Source organism: Bombus affinis, unplaced genomic scaffold (assembly GCF_024516045.1).
Source record: "Bombus affinis isolate iyBomAffi1 unplaced genomic scaffold, iyBomAffi1.2 ctg00000670.1, whole genome shotgun sequence".
In the NCBI taxonomy this organism is placed as follows: Eukaryota; Metazoa; Arthropoda; class Insecta; order Hymenoptera; family Apidae; genus Bombus; species Bombus affinis.
Genome location: NW_026109268.1, coordinates 43,291 through 57,289, shown reverse-complemented (window position 1 = coordinate 57,289; position 13,999 = coordinate 43,291). Strand labels below are relative to the sequence as shown.

The following is a 13,999-nucleotide window of genomic DNA, read 5'->3' as shown; positions in this document are numbered from 1 at the left end:
ATCAGTAAACATTCTTACAATTTGTGATTAATACTGTACGTACAGGAACGTTAAGTTTTTGACGTTGTAATATTTCACATGAAATAATAATGGCTGTATATCGACTAACCTATTAATTAATTAAATTCGTGTATATCAAGTTTCCTATCATTTAATACTTTCGTGTAACTACAGAGATTTGATACTATGAAATGAAATATAAAACTTGGTAAAAAAAACGCGCTTCGTTAGGAAATGAGGGTAATGATGCAAATATTTTTTGTAGCCGTTATATAGAATTTCGATGGTATAATTAATCAGTATCAACTTACCAGCCCCTAACGGGAAGAAAGTGACGAAAATAACCTGCAAGCAGATGAGCATTGCAAGTATTTCCGAGTACGAATTCTTCATGGTTGTAAAAAATCAAGAAATGTTGTCGCTGTAGAATAGGTGAAAATCAGGTGTTTCAATATCTGTTGTGCGGTCACTGGAGTGCGTAGACCAGAAATATCTGCGACAAAAATCAGAATACATTTGTTTTCACATGATTGGATCAATTTTGTGTAGGACTAAGCTGATTGAACCTAACACGGGATAATTGTCCAACTTACGACCTTAACAAGCCCGCTTGATTCCCTATAAGTGCTTGAAATTGATGCTTGTATTCTTTCCAGATTAACAAGCTTTGCCCCCCCCCCTCCCTCTCTATTTCCTTAAATCGAGTTAGACTGCCACAACATATTATCTTTCTTCTTTTCTTTTCTTTTCTTTCGATCTTTTAAAATCTTTTAAAGCCTTAAATCGCTGGTTATTATAGTGTATACATTCAATTACTCTGTAAGTCGTAAGTACATGTTTTACGTTATTTTTCATTTTCCAGCTAAATTCCATAAAAACAAGAAATATACTTCCAACGTGTTTTCACATGTCTCTAGCAAAGATCTCAAAAACAAGTTGCGGCGCAATTTAAAACGACAAATAGCACCGTGTGTCTCGTTGTGGCAACGCACGCTTCGTCAGCTTTTTAAAAGCGCTCTCTGTCTGCTTTTTTCTCTCTTCACCGCCTATTCGTTTTTTCTTAACGAGTGAAACCGTTTTTACGAGGACGGGTGCACAGAAATGACGTACTGGCAATTCTGTTTCGTGATGACACAAGCAGCCCGGTTTCAGTGAATTAAACCTGGCCCCAAGCTTCCAATTATCTCTCCCTTCCTTTCCTTTATTTTTCCCTTCTATATCGAGTTTGAGGTTTTCTAAATTTCCATTACAATCAACTATGGCTTTTCTCTATTTTATATATTAGCCGATGATTCATGGCAAAAGCGTCGGCTGTAAAAATATTTGGAGTTGCAACAGCAACAAGTGTGTTTTCTCAAACAGAAAATATTGGAAGCGTACTCGTTGGCAAAACAGTTCACGGATAGTTCGTCCTCTGCTTGTTATTTGTTTCAATACCGTTAGCAAATAAATTCATGGAACATAGTGGTATCGCATAAATTGAAAATAAAAGCTTTGCGTATACTTGGGAGTTGAACTTTGGCTATTATACGTATGTTATATATATATATATATATAGAAGATTGCTTAGAATTTGGAGCTTAATAACATATCTCAAAATCATTGACATTAAAAAAGGTGAACCTTACTTACCAAATTTCCTTCCGTCAAATGATACATAAAAATTGAAAAAAATAATATACATAGTTTTGACTTTCTTCCCCATTATAATTTGAATCACTCGATTTATTCGACTAAAGGTAATCAAGCAATAACCTCACTTTACACGTATTCTCATCACGTGAAATAGATCACATCGGGGATTTTCAAAAGTCGATGGAATATTAATAGCGATTAATTATTTATGGATGTATTCTGCTCGGTTAAAGCAATCACCTAGTGAATTATCGAGTTCCAGGAATATGAGCGGTAAACAGGATTGCAGCTATAAATGACTCTCTAATGTGTATATTAGAGATGAATTTGATCATTTATCCTCATAATATGAAATACGCTTTTAAGTGGAAATCATAATTAACAATTTCTGGCAGCGAAAAGTAAATAAATCGATACGTTTAAATCAATATTAGAATTTCTTCATATTTTTATCAAATATTTTTATCAAATATTTTAACATTGTAGAAGTGTCGTTGTAGAGAAATATTAGGTTGTTCCAAAAGTTTCTTTCGTTTTATTAAGAAATGATAGATGTACGATATCTTTTGCTTTATATTATTTTATTGAATTATGTGCGATCCACCTTTCTCCAATTTAATAAAAAATAACATAAAACAAAAAATGTTGTGTATCTATCATTTCTTTACAAAACGAAAGAAAATTTTACGACAATCTAATAGAAATTTAGCTTTAACACGATATAAAAATGGATCGTTATGCCCCTAGGAGATAAGAACAATATGATTAATATTAATAATGAATAGGTTAACGTAACGTAAAGCAGCTTTTGCAGAAGGCTATTACCTGAAAATGTTTACTAAATAATGATAACATGAATTTTCTTAAGTACCCCATTTGATACTTAATCTACTTTGTAAATACTGTACGTCCTAACTTTGAAAGAATGCAATTTTAGCCAGAATGTTTCAAATTACCTAGCCGTATTGTTTCCTTGTAATATAATTTATTCTTTTATAATTCTTTTATAATTCTTTCCACTTTATTGACTTCTAAACGTTAATGTAATATAATTTTTATAATATAATTTTAATCGAAGTTATTTTAAATTTTTAATATCTCATCCCTACTAGAACAATATTAACAAATGCGCAGAGCTCAAGTCGAATAACAGCGGCCCAGATAAATGATCATCAAACTTACTTTTGTTATGGTCGATGTCAGTGATTTTAAACCAGCCAACGTCCATGGCAATCAATATTATTTAGCCGGTCTTAACGCAATGTAAAAAGCAAAAAGAAAAAAAAAAGAGGAAGGAAGGAACAGGGAAGCAAAGAGATAAAACGAATTTTTCATTTTCTCGAAACTAGATCGAGTTTCAAGCTGCTCGTAAAAGAGTCTGTAGCCAATCCGACTAAATTCGACGAACCGCGCTTTAAAATTCCCAGAGAACTGTGATAACCATCGAAATCTGTACAATTTGTAGATTCATCGCTTGATTAAAAAATGGAACAAAATGAGGCTGATCAGCCGGCCTTTGAACTTCTAATGATCCCTATCGTTATACCCTAGGTTGAATGCTACGATATAAGCCGAGACAGCTATAAGTAGGGTTCACGCCATCTATTATTCACGCGTTACACATTCGCCAGACAGACGCGTCTAACGGTTGACATTGTTTTCTACCCTCAGTTCCAACGCAATTACGTTGCTACGTGCAATCAAGTCTCGAGTGAAGCTAATGATAAGTTGTTGTTCGATCCTACACAATTACTAAAATTATTCAAATTAAACTAATTTAGTCTAAAAGAAACAAGTAATTTCGTTATATATTTCCTTTCATAATAAGCCATGGTTGGAATATAGTAGCTGACGAAAATATTCGTATATTCGTAGAAACATTTTAGGGCTGTATTATGCATAACGGCACTATAGAATTAATACTGTAACAGAATTCTACTATCATGGTTATGCTGGTAATATTCGAAACAAATCTGAAAATCTATGTAGATGTTGTAAGATATTCAGTACGAGTACTGTGCATTACTGGTATGTACATAATCACGACGAGATAAGGAAGGTACTGTTCTCTATTGCTCATCGCTACCCGTTGCTAGTAGCAACGTACTATGCATATATATCTCGTAAAGATTTTAAATGTAGCCAACGAGACCATTTTTAATATTTGACTATCGTGACCCATTACAGTTTCATCACTTTCAATTAATTGAACAGGACCCGCACCTTAAGACTAAAATACACAATATAAGTATGCAACAGAAAATCTTTTAAAATTTACGGACGACTATTTATGGTATTCAAAGGCAGCAAAGATAATAATAGCGGAATATTAGCTGCGGATTTTCCTCGAATCGTAGCATACAATATGGAATCTGATTATTAAAAATTACAGTGGAAATTTCCATAAGATATTCGTGCTTGTGGCATTTTGGAAATAAATTCTTAACCCAAATGGACAACCTCGATATTCGAGAAATTTTGTGAAGCTGACGTCAATGGCGATATGTACTGTTGTTGTGCTATCATTTCATAGTAAGCTGTATTGATTATTGCACTTCTATTCACGGAATTGATTTATTCCACACAAAAGTTGACAACAATAATCGAAAAAAGAAAAATATATTACCGCCTTTCACATCAGCATACACAAGCACATAGGATTTCACACGAATATACACACTTGTAAATTCGACGAAACGATCAAATTTAATTACTTTTCGATTTTTCGGGCATCAAGTACTACATCAAACGTTACACATCAAACGTTAAAATACGGCGAGCATACAAAATGTACAAACCACTCTAAATTAATTAACTTTGAACGTTATTGATTAATTTAAAAAAACCACTGTTGCGTTGAGTTTTACATTTTAAAAAGTTGTTATCCGTTTTTGCTTTGTTTAAAACTAAAAACAGGACTACGTTCATTGTAAGTCGTAAATATCCCTTTTATTTATTTAAACAAACAGATATTTAAACAAACAATTTATAAATATATAATTTATTTACGTATATTTGTAATATCTGTTTTATAAATTTGTACAACCATTTATCCATTTATCTATTTTATTTGCATATAATTTTTATAGACTTTTTTTCTTTTTTTTTTTTTTTTTAAAGAACGAAAAATTGTGATTCTATTTTAAGACATGTCAGGCTGAAGCGATACGCGATATATATTTCTATTCGGATTTCACCGTCGTCGTAACCGATGCGATTGGAAACGTTTCACAATAGACGTCTTACAAGCGCTTGCAATGTCCGTCATGTGTAAGGCTCTACCACTGAATCGCGGCTGCCATTTAGTGATTAAGGTCGATCACTTAGAGACGTTAATCCGCCATAATGGCGAGCAATACATCGAAGCCATTATTGAAAGCATAGTTACGCTTTAATTTCATCGATCTTATTCACAAATAGAAGTGTACAAATTATAGGATTTCCAAATATTTAGTTTAGTTAAAAGGAGATATGAAAATGGCAGGTATATTCAAAGGATAAAACAGAACCGTACCGAATTGTAAAGTTTCAAATCATTATAACTATTTAAATTTGAAAAATCCTACTATATTTATACAATATATTTTTATTAAGAATGGAAGAAATTTCGAAAAATCCGCCAACACTTTTTACTGTCGTCTTGAAGCACACCATATGTTAAGCTTCTTCGTCAAATTCGTACAAATTTTATCGCCGATGTAACGAACGTTTCGAACATGTAGCACGCACGCGTCAACGCCTACATTTGGATTTTAAATATATGTTTTATGCATTAAATGTATTTGTACTTTCTTGCGCAATTTCTTTTAATTTGTTACGATATGGAGGGTTTAATTACGTTTAAGATATCTATCTGAATCCTTTAAATTCAAAGTTCTTTAAAAAATTACGTTACGTAAAATAATCGTTTTTCCACTTTATTGTATCATAAAATAGTTACTTAAATTCATATTACTTAAAGAATCTTAATCTTAAATCTACAGAAAGAATAAAAAAGAATAAAATCCTATATGTTAAATTTTACGTGGTTGATGGAATACATAGCGATGACGAGAACTAACTACAGACAACAAGAAACTATTAGCGAAGGCAACTGGTGACTATGAATGTCGTCTCTATAATACGTGGCGACTAAGGAGAACAACTACCAACTACGGATAACAAGTAACAACCAACTGTCTCGTTTCTAAGAGGCAACTAACTTGCAATTATCCTCCTTTGATGGTTTCTGTAGCGTGATATACGTCTTGAACGTAGTTAAAGAATATGGTCGCTGCTGAATGGCGATTTGACAGCAAGGCGATCCCGCCAGTTCAAAGCTTGACATTGCAAGCTACCGAAAACCATTAATCTTGTTATCGAATATCTAGCTTTCAGAAGAACCCTTGTGATATGATATGACGTCATGACATTTTTATGACGAAGATGAACAAACACCGACCTCTAACGAAACAAATTTTTATTAAGTGCCGTATGTGGGTTGCAGGCCGGCCAACCAAGGAAATTTATCGAATGTATAAAGTAAAATATATACGAATATATTCGATATATCATAAAATGCCCGCGTTATATCGTCTAACAGCATAAAGAAAGCTGAATTTAAGGAATTAAAAAATTGAAATACCAATTATAAGAGAGTTAATTAAATTCAAACCTATCGATAAATAAAGACCTATATTTCCTGGAAATTGATATCTTTCGAATTCTAAATTCTCCTTAGAAAGTATCATAGAGAAAATATGAAACTTGAAAAGTACATCACGCTGATGCCTCGATAAACCGTCGTGTCGATAAATCCATGTGTCCGAGCGATGAATTTTCCCCAAACAACAAAAAACTGAAGGGAAATCTTCTTTGAAGGACGTGACAAGGTAGGAGAAGCGGGAACAATGATCACGCGATAAACTGATGGTGTACGTATAGAACGAGTGTTGCGAGAGAATTATCGAGAAACAAAAAAAGAAAAAATAATCGTTGGCCGGCGCGACTATACGCTGTCGACGGGCAAACAGCGACTGAGACTAACTGAAACGAACTCTGTCACAGTATGAGCACGGGCTGCGTTCGCGGGTCGATCGAACACGTTCTGCGCCTCTCCTCGGCACCGGCGTCAAAGCCACCCCCGATGGCTGCAACGCACTGGTGCGCTTGCAACATTAACCACTGGTCCTTCCTTTTTCGTGTGATATTATACCAGCATCTGCGATGCCATTTCAAAGACCGCAATCAAAGCATTAAATGCCAGATTAAAGCGACGCGATAATATTACCCCAATATTCGTCCGTAAATGTTACCGTATAGATGTTTAATTAAGCATTATTATGCTTCGAATAATTTACTATCACATGTTCCACAAGAAAACACATGTTTCACTTTTCCCCGTAGTATGATTGTAATTTATATCAAATATTTATAATTTATAATTTAAAATATTTATAATTCACTGAAAGTATCTTCCTGTCACGATTATAGGCGTAAAATGTCAAATTAAAAGTACCAAATTAAAAACATATGGTATCCCGAAACCAAACGTACGACATGGCGAATCACGATGATACGATAAAAATTGATCTATGTCTTGATTTATTCAAACAGAACGAACTTACTCGAACTTTTCCAGAATAAACGATTTATTCGATAATATCCGTCACCAGCTTCTCTTCCTTCAACGGTAACAACTGACACCGAAAGCTCGAGAGACCCGAACGGTGAGACGTACCCAGAAGCAATGCAGTTACCTGGGCAAAGAGTCCCAAAGACCAAGGACGTAGGAAATTTCGAGAAACGGAAATGGAAACTGGAGTGGCGCGTCAATCAGCACTGACGGAAACTAATAAAAATGAAAAAAACCAAACTAATTCGTTTCACAAATTATTAAAACGATATTATTCAAAATTTCACTTGATTTTCTCACTATTTGTCGCACGCGTCAATATTTGTCGAAATATTTGTCAATATTAAAAAGTTAATAAAAAAAATATCCTCTTTCTTCATACCTGTCTTTCTCCCGGGCGGCGAAGGAATACTAGAATGTTCGAGAACAACGGATACTTTTTGATTTTATCTCAATATCAATTTCAATCTTTTTAAACGAAATATAATCTGAACGATGAAACGTTTGATCATATAATGTTCTTCGTTCGATGCTAAAGGAAATTGAGAAGAAACATCGAAAATTCGTTAATAAAACGAATTTCTTTGTTTCTGTGAGATAATAAACTTGATATACGTATTGATTTTTAAAATCAATATAGCTAACCAATGGGCACACTTTTAACAAGGGCGATGGAACATACCAAAAATCTTTCAAGGTGGTCTTGGCAACGGAAGAGTCGAAAATATAACAATTATAAATGAAAAATTCTAATATTTTACAGCTGGCAACGATAAAGAACTCCAGATATTCTGCTAATTAATTTACAACAAATTCGCGTATATGATCGATAGCTGACGTCACGTCATTGTGTCGCACAGCCCTTGTAAAACGATAAGAATTTCCTGGAAAAATTTGTAGCCACGAAATGAAAAAGATGATAAAACTTCTAACAAGAGTACTGAGACGAGCAACTTTGTACTTACCCCTTCGGAGTAGGGAACGTGATTAAACGTCCGCGAGTTCGAAACTTTTGTAAGTCACTGCACGGCCGCTGCTTATGGTGGAAATGTAATAGATATAAGTACAGAGCGCGTGAGCGAACTAAAAACGCGATATAGGGATAAAGAGAGAGACCGTTCCGTCCTTCTCTAATGCCCGCGTACTTGTACCAGAAATATGTAACAACGGTAAACGAGCGCCGTCAGTGTCCACTAGTGTGCATGCCTGATTAAACAAGGACAGAAAATGCTTATATACAGCCTTCTCTTTCTATTTCCATGTCGCATCCATCTTACTATACAGTAGACAGGACTCGACTATTCCATCATTATATTCGCACCCTGCTTATGTGTGCGAACGAATCGTTCGTCTCCTGTTTGATGCTCAGTTTTCAACGGAGTTGAAGGGAAACTTTATAAGAGAAAGGAAGTGACGGATTGTCTCAAAGTGATAAACGAAAATTCTCGTAACTATCGAAAAACGATAGTCAATACAAGGATATCATTATCACATATAAAACTATCACAATGAACGGTGAATCATCGCTGCAAGGTACCACAAATAAGACATCTCATAATTTGCGAAAACAGGTAAGGAATATTCTAGATTTTAGACTTTGGAACTTCCATGACAGTCATGAGTGTGTTTTGTCATTGATTTGCCATATTGCGTTTTTCACAATTGTTGTTCATTTTTTGTGATATTTTACACTCGCACATAGTATCTATGATTTTTTCTTTCGATAATTCTTATAATTATTGTCAATAATTAATTATTTATAACCATTTACGCTGTATTATATATCATTAAGATTTATCTTTGCACGTATCAAGATAGTAGATAACAAAATTATGTGTAACAAATTTATTAAACTCGCAATGTAACAGCAAATTGCATGAAAATCTTTATATTATTAATAATTATTGTTAATAATAAAAAAAAATAAATGTCTCATTAGGAGGAGAGTCGTACTTCGGAACGTAATCGGAACATATTGTACCTTATATGTGATTATTTGGAACGCAATGGGTGAGTATATTGCAATTTAGATATCTTCTTAGTTCCAATTTTTTCGAATAATATCGGTGACCAATCGAAATAGAAATTAGTGCGGAAATAGGGGAAGAAACCAAAGTTTGAAAATCGACATCGGTAACTCAGTAGTTATAGTTGAATAACTCAATCGATAACGTAGATTAACTAGTTATAAATGAAAATATATTTAAATTCAAACTTTAAAAATTAGAAATTAGAAAGCAGAAGGCAAAAAATTATCGCCGAGGATTTATATAATAATAAATAGACAGTACATTCCTTTTGTCTGTCTTACCTAGAAATAAAACAGTTGTCCCAATTGATGATTATCGTATAGTGTGTACTCATAGCATAAAATTTGTTCAATGAATTAAAAATTATATTTTTTAGATATGTAGACGTTAGCGATGTATTAATCCGGGAAGCTCGTCTACCTCGGAAATATCGAGTCTGCGACAACGTCGATTTGGAAATTATTCTTACAGAATATGAAAATTATTACAAGATGAAATTCCAAAATTATCCTATATTGTGCAAGGAAATAACTGAAGAGGAAATAAAGACGAGGGAAATGACAAATGCGAACAAAGTGTAAGAATTTAAATTATTTAACACTATTCAACTTTCTCAACGTATTCAACGTATCGATTACAATATCATTCAATCTTCAAAGAAGTAGTAAAACGTGTCAAATCTGTTAGCAAACAAAGGAGAAGTGAGTCTGTATCTGGGTCTGTGAAAGGGAGGAATGCACAACAGAAGATGAGGGGTGATGCTACGGATGATATTAATCTGGCAATGACATTGACATCAATTTTCGACAATGAAAGCGATGAATCTTCATCAGAAGAGGAGTTATTTAACATCTTAATGGAACAATCCACGCAATCAAAGATATCAAAATAGGCTCAGAAGCTTTATATAGACAATCCGGGATTGTGGAAGATTGCTGAAGACATTTTATCCGTAAGTTATTTTCGATTAATATACGTATTGTAAAGCTTTTTAAAAATAAAATACCTATCCTTGGATAAACAATCCACTGTATATCAATATCCAACAAATGTATTGTTGTATATATCCACTGTATATCCAACAAATACCTTGGATAAACAATCCACTGTATATCAATGACGCAGGGATTTCAGTAAAGCTTTAAATAATGAATTACATAACACTTTTGGAAATTAATACGGAGATTATGCGCCATTTCATCTTTGTATTGTCGCAGGAAATCATACTGAAAAAATTAAATGTATATTGGGACAACATCGTAGGCCTAGAGGAATGTAAATCTGCCATTACGGAGGCCATTGTGTACCCCCTTAAGTACCCTATCTTTTTTAATGGCCCATTTTCTCCCTGGAAAGGTATTCTGCTAATGAAAATTCTAATGTAGTTCTTTTGGCTGCAACTAATTGCCCTTGGTATGTATATCACGCTATTTCAATGTTTTCTAAGTAGAAAATATCTTAATATCATAATTATTCATTATCTTAATCTTAATTATTGTGTTGTTCAGAATATTCCTTCGTTATTATTAATATAACAGAACAATAATATTTATTGTAAATATATTATTAGGGACATTGATGCAGCTGTACGCAGACGCCTCGGAGAGAAGATATATATGTATATCTTGCCATATATATATATATGCCATAAGAACATATTTAAAAAAAATATAAATGGTTATCATATAAAAATATAAAAATATAAAAATATAAAAGTATAAAAATATGAAAGTATAAAAATATAAAAGTATAAAAATATAAAAGTATAAAAATATAAAAGTATAAAAATATAAAAATATAAAAGTATAAAAGTATAAAAATATAAAAATGTAAAAATATAAAAATATAAATGGTTATAAATTATTAATATAATTATCGTTCGAAAAATTGTTCGCGTGCGTGCATGTATGTGTGCGCACGCGCTATAAACAAGTTTGAAATATATAGTTCTACATATATACGTGGTATACATATTCCCTATATAATATAATATAATATATATAATATATATAATATAATATAATATATAATATGTGTAATCTGAGTGGTAATATATACATGTATTACATATGTGTTAGTGTATCTTATCGGTAATCTGTCTTTTATTTCCTCTTATCTTATTAACGCATGTATGGACTCAGAACACATATATGCGTTTTTTGCAAGTATTCCGCACGGCCTAACGACAGATATACGCGTTTGTCGATTTTTCCGACCAAGTAGAAGTAATACTATTACATTTATGATACATTTATGATACAGATACTGATACATTTATGTGAGGACAGTCGCATCTAGTTATCGAGAAATTCTAAATGTTTATTGTAAATTTCAATGTTTAAAATAAATAATCGATACTAAAAAATAACGCTCTTGAATTATTTAATCTCGTGCAAAAGAATTACTATAACTTATTACGCTTTGCGCTTTCAATAGTCAATCAACAGAGTTCAGTCTAACGAAGAAGTTCTCTCCTACGCTAACGAACTGTCCTGTTTTTGCGTCCAGGCATTCAGGACATAAATTAAAATATCGCACATAAGCACAGCGTAGCAGCGGCTTAAATTTAAGTTACAATAATAATCTTAAAAAAAAAAAAAAAAAAAAAATGTAATGATGCATGGCTATGTCGTACCGTCGCGTATCGGTACTTTTGCCTGTACCACTCTACAATCAGCATTCAGCGTTTATTCTGGAAAAAAATCATGTAAAAAAAAATATGTAAAAAACCTGGAATTAATAAACAAAGATTTAAAAAAATGAACAATTAAACAAGGGATTGAGATGACCAACCCCGGTCACGCTGCGAACTTCGAACGCGGAAGAGTCGAGCCGTGGCCATGATGGGTGATTCCAGGAATCGGTCGCGTACGGCAGGATCTGCCATGCTTTACCGATCCCAGCCGCGCCGATTTCCGTCAACAGGCACAGCAACGGAGATATTTGGAACAGAAGCAGCCGCATATTCGTCTATCTGAAATTAAAGAGATGATTTCATGTAGAAGATACAAATTCGTTCCCTGATATTGAAATGCCGAATCACGAGGAAAATGAGACATGCAAATGACAAAGTCGATGATCAATAGGAAGATGACATAAACAATTGTAGATTGCAAGGAAAATTTTGAAAAATGATACGTGTTCTAATAATAGAATATAAATGATAAAAAGGAGAATATAATTGCCATTCTTCTATGTATTTTACGATACGTATACGATAACGATACGTATCCACCGTCAAAATTTTGATTTAATTGAAATTAAAGGCACACACTGTAACTCAGGGCACAACTGTCCTTATTTTCGCAACTAATTACCATTTGTCCCATTTCATTAAAACTTTTTAACAGCCGGTAAATAAATTGATGGAATTTCCTCGGTTCAATTTATGAGTGATGAAAATCAAAATTGCTTAAAAGTACCATTCCTCGATATCTCCAAAAATATGTCATTTATAACCGTATAATAATCTATAAGCAGAGAAATGTCAATGAAAATTTAAGACGAAAAAGAGGTAAATTTACCTGAATTCCAGAGCGCGGCCGGCTTTCAACTGTCGTCGACTGCTCAGAGTTACCACGCTTACTACGGTTCGTGAACTACGGCTTCCCGGTTTACCCCCGCTTCGTATCTGCAAACCGTGCGCTGGTGTCGCCGCTAAAGCACGCTCTCCCCTCTACTCGCGGACTTAACTACCGTTCTCAATTGATCGCTGTTTTTACCTGTAGTTCTTGTTCCGAAAGATAGGTAAATGGCTTCCTCTACGATCTACGAACCAACACAATCAAAGATGATCGTTTAACGTAGCTTATAGGAACAGGCAGACTACGGGCACATTTACGCTCCGATCGTGTGTAGAACGCTAAAAGATAGAAATCTGAAAACTGTAGAACAAACGAGCGATAGTATCGCTAAAAAGACAAGTTAAGAGTACATAAATATGTAGTAAGAGGAAAGAACAGATCTTCAACTGACAAACAAGTAATTGTGTCTATCATCATTTCGTCAATGCGGTTAAGGATAGTTATATACATTTATACATTACATTCTAAGAGTTACAGTTGCATGAAACAAAGGAGAAAGTGATGGGAGCAACTTATCTGCTCATTTATCCTCTGCACGTTCGGAGATGCGCATTAACATTATCATAATCGCTCAGTTGAATTATGCTTGTATTAGTATGTTTTATCTTCTTCGTTAATACGTAAGAAGTACTTCGATATCGAAATAATCTGTGAAATCTAAGTTATATATAAATATTTATTTATTTCATTCATAGTTTATTTAATTCAACATATGTATATTTTCATGAAAACAAAATTTTACGTCAAATTTTAACGAGCAATAGCTTTCGTTTTACATCACTACACGATAATTTGCAGGATGCAAAAAGAAAAATAGAGAGTCTGATCTGAAAATAGAATGATCTTGAATAAATTGTAAAGGACATAATAGCGCTGTCATGCGCTATGGTGCATAAACTAGGGTAGAATGAAAAGCGTAGTAGAATGTAGATGGTTAACAAATAAAAATTAATCTAGGTGTTATTAAAGAAATTTGTTTCACCTTCTAAAATTTTTGATGATTGGTTTACTTTGAATATTTTGCATATTTTTGCATATCACGAACATTTTGTACATTTCTATACATTCAAATTTTCTATGAATATAAAATGATCCGCACTACTATCTACTTCATAGTATACTCTATACGTTTAAAA

At 33.3% G+C, this 13,999-nt stretch overlaps 2 long non-coding RNA genes across 6 annotated transcripts; one reads left to right on the top strand and one right to left on the bottom strand.

The window, feature by feature from the left end:
* Positions 1-287: 287 nt before the first annotated feature.
* Positions 288-12,951, bottom strand: LOC126928202 (uncharacterized). 5 transcript variants are annotated; one of them, XR_007716424.1, is made up of 3 exons: positions 12,804-12,951; positions 12,073-12,253; positions 288-493 (listed from the first exon to the last, which is right to left on the bottom strand). It is a non-coding gene; the product is annotated as an uncharacterized LOC126928202 (long non-coding RNA). The 5 variants fall into 5 exon arrangements; XR_007716425.1 differs by lacking the exon at positions 12,804-12,951 and adding an exon at positions 12,597-12,729; XR_007716426.1 differs by lacking the exons at positions 12,073-12,253; positions 12,804-12,951 and adding an exon at positions 8,215-8,380.
* On the top strand, positions 5,766-7,276 carry LOC126928203 (uncharacterized). The gene is made up of 2 exons (XR_007716428.1): positions 5,766-7,019; positions 7,108-7,276. It is a non-coding gene; the product is annotated as an uncharacterized LOC126928203 (long non-coding RNA).
* Positions 12,952-13,999: the final 1,048 nt, after the last annotated feature.